Source organism: Elephantulus edwardii, unplaced genomic scaffold (genome assembly GCF_000299155.1).
Source record: "Elephantulus edwardii isolate Elephantulus edwardi_28Jun2011 unplaced genomic scaffold, EleEdw1.0 scaffold00247, whole genome shotgun sequence".
NCBI lineage: Eukaryota > Metazoa > Chordata > Mammalia > Macroscelidea > Macroscelididae > Elephantulus > Elephantulus edwardii.
Genome location: NW_006399997.1, coordinates 2,838,270 through 2,848,153, shown reverse-complemented (window position 1 = coordinate 2,848,153; position 9,884 = coordinate 2,838,270). Strand labels below are relative to the sequence as shown.

Genomic DNA, 9,884 nt, shown 5'->3' with positions numbered 1-9,884 from the left:
GAAGATCAAGGACTACAGCCTCCTATATGGACTGAAGCTCAACATCAAGAAAACAAAGACTCTAACCACTGGGCCAATTGGCAGCATCAGTATGGATGATGAAGAGATTGAGATAGTTAACAGTTTTAATTTACTTGGCTCCACAGTCAACACTCTTGGTAACAGCAGCCAGGAAATCAAAAGATGAATTGCATTGGGAAAGTCGACTGTGAGGAACCTCTCAAGAATACTGAAGAGCAACGATGTCAGACTAGAGACTAAGGTGCACCTGATCCAGGCTATAGTCTTTGCAATCACGTGCTATGCATCAGAGAGTTGGACAGTGAATAGGGGTTAATAGAAAGATAATTGATGTCTTTGAGCTGTGATGCTGGAGAAGAGTGTTGAATAGACCATGGACTGCTAGAACAAACAGGTTTGTCCTGAAGAGGGTGAAGCCAGAATGTTCCCTGGAGTCAAGGATTCTGAGGCTTCGTCTGACCTATTTTGGGCATGTTGCAAGGAGGGACTGGTCCTTGGAGCAGAACATCATGTTTGGCAGAGTGTAGGGGCGGCGAAAGAGAGGAAGACCTTTGATGAGATGGATCGATTCTGTAACTGGAGCGGTGGGAATAAGTGCATTTGAAATGGCTAGGTTGGCACAGCATAGAAGAGCATATAGAGCTCTTGTACATAGCGTCACTATGAGTCGCAAGCAACTCGATGGCACATAACAACAAACAACAGTTTAAATGCTCTTTGTCCTGACTCCAGATCTTAACATCTCTTTGTTCTTTGTTTTACAAATCAAGATAATAAATGGACTTTACCTAGAATTTGTTGTTTTTAACCTACTTGGCATCACAACTCCTACTTTAGGCATGTTGCCAAGAGGGTTTGTGAAAAAGAAGACCCTCAGCAAGATGGATTGTCACAGTGATTGAAGCAATGCACTTGAACTTGGTGGAGACCATGAGGATGGAAAGGCTTCACTCTGTTATTTGTAGGGTCGCTATGAGTCATAGTCAACTCAACAGTACCTAACATTAATTTTGTTTACAAAATTAGAAACCAGTTTTCTTTCCAGAAAAAAATAAAGGATCAAACAAGCAATGTTCCCAAAAGTTGACATGTTTTATCCTTTTAAAGTAAAGCATCAGAGGAGAATAAACCACTTGTAAAATATATGATAAATAAGTCAACATCGTTCTATAGAGAATGTTGTTTTGAAGAAAGATGGATCAACAGATGTCCTAAAATCACTAATCAATTCCTTATATGCTTCTTTGAGCTATTTCTCTCATTCACTTTTATTATGAGGCAGAAATAAATGCATGTACAAATGGAAAATGTTGCTCTGTTACAACAATAATAATACTTGGGAATGGGAGCTCTGGTGGCCTAGTGACAAGAAGCTGCACTGCAATCCCGGAGGTTGTTGTTGTTGCTGTTGTTATGTACTGTCAACTTGTTGTTATGTCACTTGCGACTCATAGCGACTCTATGTACAACAGTCCTAAACTCCCCTCTGTCCTGTGCCAATCGCACCATCTCCGATACACCCATCCCAATTGCCCCAGTCACTGAATCAATCCACCTCATATAGGGCCTTCCCCTCCTGTGCTTTTCTCCACCCTACCAAGCATGATATCCCTCTCCAAGGACCGGTACCTCCTTACACACATGTCCAAAGTATGTTAGACAGAGCCTCAGAATCCTTGCCTCCAAGGAGCCTCCTGATTTGACCCTCTCCAGGATGAATCTGTTTGTTTTCTTAGCAGTCCATGGTACCCTCAATACTCTTCTCCAGCACCACAGCTCAAAGGCATCAATTCTCCTTCCATCCTCCTTAGTCATTGTCCAGCTCTCTGATGCATAACAAGTGATTGCAAAGACCATGACCTGTATCAGATGCACCTTAGTCTCCAGAGATACACCATTGCTCTTCAGTACTTTGGAGGTACATGTTTCAAATCCACCAGATGCTCTGCTGGAGAAGGAGGGGCAATCTCATCCTGTACCAGTCAGACCTGATTTGATGGTACACATATACACACACACACACACACACAAATAATAATTTTTGTAAAAAAATATTAATACTTGGGAGGACATAAAAAATTGACAAAATCTTTCCTCATTCATTTGTTAATTATATTTTGATTTCTTTTAGCCAAATTGATAGGTAGATACAGATGTTTTCACCCAAATCTACCTAACATTACATCTATTTTCAAAAAGTATATAGATTTCAAAATCATGTGTTTATGAGATATGTGTGTGTGTGTGTGTGTGTGTGTGTGTGTGTGTGTGTCAAAGAGAGAGACAGAGAGACAGACACAGAGAGAGAGAGAGAGTTTGAGAGGGAACATTACGTGTTTGGAGTAGATATTTTAGGAATTCATGGGATTTTAATTTTTATTTCAGGAATTTTTTTCTCACTCCATGAATGTCTGAGGTCATCCTTGTCTCCTGAGATACAAGCTGTGCCAGGTTCTATCTATGTCCTAACACCTCAACTCCAAAAAGTCTTTGAAAAGGGCTCTTCTCTCAGAGGAGCACAATGGTCCTGAGCGTGTGTCACTGACTCCTGGAAATCTAAATGCTCAATATTTATTTTCTTGACATCCACAAGGACAAGTAAGGTAAGGCATGGTAGGTTTGCATCTCACCTTTTAACTCATTGTCCAATACCATCGAGTCGGGACTGATCCTCCAACAGGTTCTCAGAGACTGTAAATGACATGGAAGAAGACTGTTTCGATGGTGGGGTGAATTCAAACTGCCTCCATTTAGGTGGGTTTGCAAAATTCCTCTTCAGTTAGTTCTTTACAGACTAACAACCTAGGTGCACAGTCAAGTATACGATACAGTTGTTGTTATGTACCTACTGAGACTCATAGTGACCCTAAGCACAAAAGCTCTGAAGCCTGCCCTATCCTGGGCCAATCTCACTGTCTCTGACACACCTACCCAATTCTCCCAGTCACTGTATCAATCCATCTCACGCAGTTGTCTTCCTCTCCTGCAATCAGCCTAAGCATTAGCCAGAGTCTCACCTAGGACACTGGTGTGAGACAAGGACCGTGAGATCCTCAAGGAAACAAGCCCATCTAACCAGGACTATGATCACATGTTTAAGAATATTTCTCACAAATATGCTATTCAGAGACTAGGAGAATCTGTCAAGGATGCATTCGAACATCATCGGGGGCTCTGAAACCACTCTAACTGTGGTGCGTTCAGCTGGGACATATTATCATAGTCACAGAAAGAAGATACTTGATTATATTCCCTGGATGTTGAACTCATGAAGATTGAAAAGGCAGCATGTGTTACAAAGAACAATTAATATAGATTACAAGAAAGACTTTCTGAACATGGACAGAGTTAAAATGGGAATATTAATAAATCTGCTCAGAAATTGCTGGGCACAAAAACAAAGGCAGATAAAACACAGATAACTGCAATCTGTTTTAGTTCTTTCATTCCAGTACCGCGTGAAAAATCCAAGACTGATAATGCAATGAATCTGGGTGTAAAATCCTTGAAGATAGAAGCCAAAGCCATCTCTTTCATGTTTTGTGAATGGTTTATCACATCCATAGGGTCCCAATATATTAAACAACAACACCGATATAACAAATAACTAGAAAAATCTGTTTCCCAGCAAAGCTTAAATTCAGTCAATTCACTGCAAAGCTTCATTAAGGAAAAAATATGGAAAACATGTTCAAAATAAATCACTCACACAGATGCAGCAAAGACATAAACAATAGAATGTGTTTAATAAATTTAAATTGTCTCAACAAGGGTTGCATCTTTAAGAGAAAGTAAAGAAAATGAAACAAATATTTCCAAATAACTTTTTTAAAAATCTAAGCAGTTTGAAGGGGAAATGTAAGGGTGTCATTCATTATCAGAGGCAAAAACCATTCCTACACGGCTTGCAGGAGATGAGTATAGTCAGACTCCGAGGAAGAATGCTCCAAGGACAAACACCAACTCATCTTTCACTCACACACAGGTTGCATCGCTTTCAGACTTTTGCAGAGAGATCCCTTGGCAAGTGGGCACTATCCCTGCACCAAGGGACAAGTCTTTCCAAGTCAGCGCTAAAGGCCCTTCCAATTATGGCTCTTTCTCAAGCACCCTTTTGATCCCAGAGAAATTAACATCTGAATGGGGATGTGCAAGCCAGGGAAACTAATGGCCTCCCAAGTCTTGTATCTAAACACACTGGAAAGGGAAAGAATAATATGAGAACGTGAACAATCCCAAAAGTTTGTTTGGTTTTTTTTTTTTTAAATGAAGGCTTTTAACATTTTAATATAAAGGGGTTTAAAAGCTTTGACATTCAATTTCAGTTCATACTCTATGGCAACATACTCCATATAGTGATACTCTATAACAGCACTGTCCAACTGAATACAATGCAAGTCACATATGTGATTTATATCTCAAGAGCCTACATTTAAAAAGGCAAAAGAAACATGGGATTAACTTTAATATTACATTCTTTGTAACCCATTATTTCTCTTTTTTTTCATTTATTATTGATTTCAATGAAAATTTACAGACTTCGGATTTCCATTCATTCATTGTTGTACTTATCTCCCCACCCAAACATCCTCGCCCCCCACCCCACTACACTACCCTCTTGGAAAAGTAAAAGAAAAATTATTTCATTGTTTTACAATCCCTCCCCCCACCCAAGGTCCACTCCACTATGCAGCCTTCACTTTGGACTCCTGTCATGATAAAAATACCTAATCACATATCCCTTTTAAACAGTTTTCTCCCTCATCTTTTTCAATGCAGTATACATTATTAAACCCATCTTTCTCAGTCTCTCCCCTACCCCGAGGTCAGTCCTGTTTTACAAGAGTGGCACCATGCAGTATTTGTCCTTTTGGGACTGAGCTATTTCACTCAGCATAATGTCCTCCAGGGTCACCCATTTTTTATAATATTGCATGAGTTCCTTGTTTTTCAATGCAGCATAGTATTCCATTGTGTGAATATACCACAGTTTCTTTATCCATTCGTTTATTGATGGGCAATCCATTATTTCTAACATATGATCATTTCAACAGACAGCAAGTATAAAAAGTTACTAAATAAGCATGAAAAGCTAATTTGCTCCGTTGTTTATTCTCTCTTTGAAATCCAATGTGTCTATTTACATTGTTGTTGTTGCTGTTATGAATGTTGTTGGTGCTATCAAGTTGATTATGACTAAGAGTGACACTATGAGTGACAGATCTGAATCTTGTCCTGTTCCACACCATCCTCAAGATCCCGAACATGCTCAAGTCCACTGTTGCAGTCACTTCCAATCTAGCTCATTGAAGACCATTCTCTCCTCTGTTGCCCCCTCCTTTTCCAAGTCTGACGTCTTTTTCTAAGGACTAGTCCCTCCTGATAACGTGCACAAAGCTTATGAGAGATCGAGTTTCACCACTCATAACTCTAAGGATATGATAGATGGATTACTTGATAGATGGATGATTGGTAGATTAAAATTGTCAATTATTTCATTAATTATTTGATCAATGCCTTTGGTATCAGCATATAGGGGCTCTGCAGATGTACATTATTGGGGAAAGTCTGTTCTCAGAGACCTCTACAAAGTCCTGAAGAGCAATGATGTCAGTTTAAAAACTAGGGTGCGCTCTTTTCCAGTTACTGTAGCGCTAAGAACCATGAGCAGCAAAGTCTCTCGCGATACCCTCTACAAGGCGGTGCGGGAAGTCCTGCGCAGGAACCAGTGCAAACGCAGAACGTTTTTGGAGACGGTGGAGCTGCAGATCAGTTTGAAGAACTATGACCCTCAGGACAAGCGCTTCTCAGGGACCGTCAGGGAAGTCCACCCCACGCCCCACGTTCTCAGTGTGTGTTCTTAGGGATCAGCAGCACTGTGACGAAGCCAAGGCTGTGGATTTCCCCCACATGAACATAGACGTGCTGAAAAAACAAGAATAAGAAGCTGGTCAAAAGCTGATCAAGAAGTATGATGCCTTTTTGGCCTCTGAATCCCCTGATCAAGCAGATCCCAAGAATCCTAGGTCCAGGGCTAAATAAGGCTGGCAAGTTCCCTTTTCTGCTGACCCACAATGAGAACATGGTGACAAAAGTAGACGAGGTGAAATCCACCATCAAATTCCAGATGGAAAAGGTCCTGTGTCTGGCGGTGGCTGTTGGCCATGTGAAGATGACAAATGATGAACTTGTTTATAACATCCACCTGGCTGTCAACTTTCTGGTTTCACTGCTAAGGAAGAATTGGCAGAATGTTCGGACTTTATACATTAAGAGGACCATGGGCAAGCCCCAGGGTCTGTACTAAGATACAGCTCAATAAATCTTGCTGTTAATACCGAAAAAAGAAAAAAAATAATTCTAGGGTGCACCTGATTCAAATCGTAGTCTTCCAAATCATCTGATTCGCACCTGAGAGTTGGACAATGAATAATGGTAAGAGGAGAAGAATCTATGCCTTTGAGTTGTGGTATTTGAGAACAGTGATGAATATTTCATGGATTGCCAAAAGAACAAACCAATATATTCTATAGAAAGTGAAATCAGCGTCCTCCTTTGAGGAAAGGATGGTGAAACTTCATCTCACATACTTTAGACATATTGCTAGAAGAAGCTATTATGAGGAAAGGAACATCAAGCTTTAAAAGGTAGATGGATGGTCAGTAAAAGAGATAAAGACCCTCAATGAGATGGACTGACACAGTGACCACAATGGGCTCAAGTGTGTCAGAAATAACGAGGATGTCACAGGATAGGACGGGTTCAAATCTATTGTTCATAGGATTGCTATTCGACTCATTAAAAACAAAAACAACCTCTAAGGCGTACCATGACTGCACTTCCTGAAAGACAAATGTGTTTATTCTTTGGGTAGCCCATCATATTCAATACTCCGCACCAAGATCACAATTCAAAAGCATTGATTCTTCTTCTGTCATCCTTTTTCATTGTCCAATTTTCAGATGCATAGGAAGCAATTGAAAATACCATAGCTTGAATCATGTGCACCTTAGCCTTTGAACTGACATCTTTTCTCTGTAGTACTTCAAAGAGGTCATTAAGCAGATATCTCCAACTTAAAATATCTTTCTATTTCTTAAAAAATCAATTGTTGGCATTAAGTGCCACTGAGTTAGAACTGACTCACAGTTGACTCTATATCCTCCCAGTTTTTAAGAGCTGTAAATTACATGACAAGATATTGCTCATCTTTCTTCTGAAAAGCAGCTGATGAATGCAAATCACCTGCTTAGGACTGGCAGCACAACTCCTTACCCAGTAGGCTACCAGAGTTCAAATCAATTAGTACATAGAAATTTGAATTAGATACGTTTCAAGTATTCAATAGCAACATCTGGTTAGTGGAAATTATGTTGGATAATACAGCTCTATAGGCACCTTCAGAACATTTACTCATCTGTTTAATTTAAAAAGTGCCTACTCTGTGCCACTGTACCAAACACTATGCAAGACACCAAGGATACAATAACGAGGTAGAAAGACACATCTCTGCCACAATATATCTTGAAATCTTGCCATAGACACAAATATTAAGCAAATATATGTCTAGATACATGTGTTAAGGTGTGATAAAGTAAATGTGTAAAATGTTATGAGAATATAGAACAGTCTAGGCCTAACAGTGAGGGAGGGAAAAGTCAGCGGATACCCTCAAGGAACAGCATTCAAGGAAACGGCATTTAACTTGAATTTGAAAGATGAATAGATGTTGATCAAACTTGGAGGCTGAGTCCTGAGCGTCTTCATCATATAAAGACACTGAGTAATGAAAAAGGATAAAAAGGGGAAAAAAAAACCACCTAAAATCTGGAAAGTGTTGAGGAAGTAAGATGAATAGAAACAGATGAGTGATGGGGCAGGGAAGCCAAGGAAAGAGATTGTTTTCTAGGAGTGAAAGTAGGTGGTAAATGTGTGCAAAGCTCATAAAACATTAAGACAAGAAATAAGAGCTGTCTGTTGGATTTATAAATGAGGCAACTTTGTAGGAGCAGCTTCAATGTTTAGGAAGAGGAGAAACCATGCAGATGAGTTGTCTCAGGTTGCCATCATAAAAGTGAGGGGCTTAAAGCAACAGATTTATTCTCTCTGGAGGCTTGTTGTTATTATTGTGTACCATTGAGTCAGAAGCAACTCATAACTGACTCTAATGTGGATTTTCAGAGGCAATAAATCTCATGGGAGAAGACTTTCAATCCTTCACCCATAAAATAGCTGGTGAATTTGAACCATGAGCCTTGGAGTTTCCTGTTTCTATCAGTCCACGTCTGACCCACCAGAAATCAGCACCAGTGTGCTTACAGAATAAACATGCATAGAACCTCTATTCTATGTACAGTTACAGAACCCTGTCTTTAACTGTAGTCAAGCAAACATAATACTTAGAATAGGAAAGGAGGCTAGAAATCATACAGTGTTTTCTATTAAAAGATGCTTCCCAAGGCAAATCAGAGACCTAGGGGTATAGCCCACAAACCAAGATTATGAGAGACAAAACGGGAACAAAATGGGAACAAAATTAGAAGCTCTGATCTATGGCATAAACAGGCCTGTAAACACAGATAAAAAATGCACAATCTGGAGAAGAGAAAATCAACCAATGTGACAATCTTAAAATCAAATCCCTGTGTGCATTAAAGACTTTCTCCAGCAGGGTGAAAAGAAAGCCTGGGGGAAAACTTTTTTTTTTTTTGCCTGGCAACAGTATTTCAGCAAGTGTCTCATAACTAAAGTTTATGGAATAGTATAGGATCTCCACAAGACAAAACTGATAACTCAGTAATAAATAAGGCAAAAGAAATTAAAAGACTCTTCATAATGGAGGGCATTCAGATGACCAAGAAACATATGATGAACTGTTCAAAATCACTGGCCATCAGAGAGATCAAATAAAAATAAAATGAGATACCATCTTACTTCAACATCAGAATCAAATTTTAGCAACATAGTAAACCATAAATGTTGGAGAAGATATGAAGAGATTGGAACCCTTATACAACTGCTGGTGGTATTGTAAAATGACACAACCATTTGGGAAGACAGTTTGGAATTTCCTCAAAAGGTTGAACATAAACATCACATGTGACACAATTATTCCACTCCTAGGAAATATGTACAACTATGTTCACAGCAGTGTTATTCACAAATCAAGAAAATGAAACAGCCCAAATGCCCATCAGCAAGTGAATGAATCGAGAAATGTTGCTATCTTCACACAACTGAATACTGTGCAACAGTAGGCAATAGTGTCTTTGTAAAATACTATGTAACATGGAAAAGACTAGAGATCTTTATGCTGCGTAAAATATCTCAGTAATGTTGTTTATTATTCTTATGTGCCATCGAGTTGCTTGTGACTCATAGCGACCCTATGTACAAGAGCTCTATACGCTGTTCTATCCTGTGTCAACCTAGCCATCTCAAACGCACTTATTCCCACCACTCCAGTCACAGAATTGATCCATCTCATCAAAGGTCTTCCTCTCCTTTGCCGCCCCTCCACTCTGCCAAACATGATGGCCCTCTCCAAGGACCAGTCCCTCCTTGCAACATGCCCAAAATATGTCAGACGAAGCATCAAAATCCTTGACTCCAGGGAACATTCTGGCTTTACCTTCTCCAGGACAAACCTGTTTGTTCTAGCAGTCTATGTTCAACACTCTTCTCCAGCACCACAGCTCAAAGGCATCAATTCTCTTTCTATTAATCTTATTCACTGTCCAACTCTCTGATGCATACCAAGTAATTGCGAAATAAGGCCCCAGGAATGGATGGTATACCAATTGAAGTATTTCAGATAACAGATGTTGCGCTGGATGTGCTCACCAAATTGTGCCAAGAAATCT

At 39.7% G+C, this 9,884-nt stretch overlaps 1 pseudogene; it reads left to right on the top strand.

Moving 5' to 3' along the window:
- The first annotated feature begins 5,684 nt into the window (after positions 1-5,684).
- The window catches only part of LOC102852586, a 93,604-nt pseudogene continuing 89,404 nt past the window's right edge, over positions 5,685-9,884 (top strand).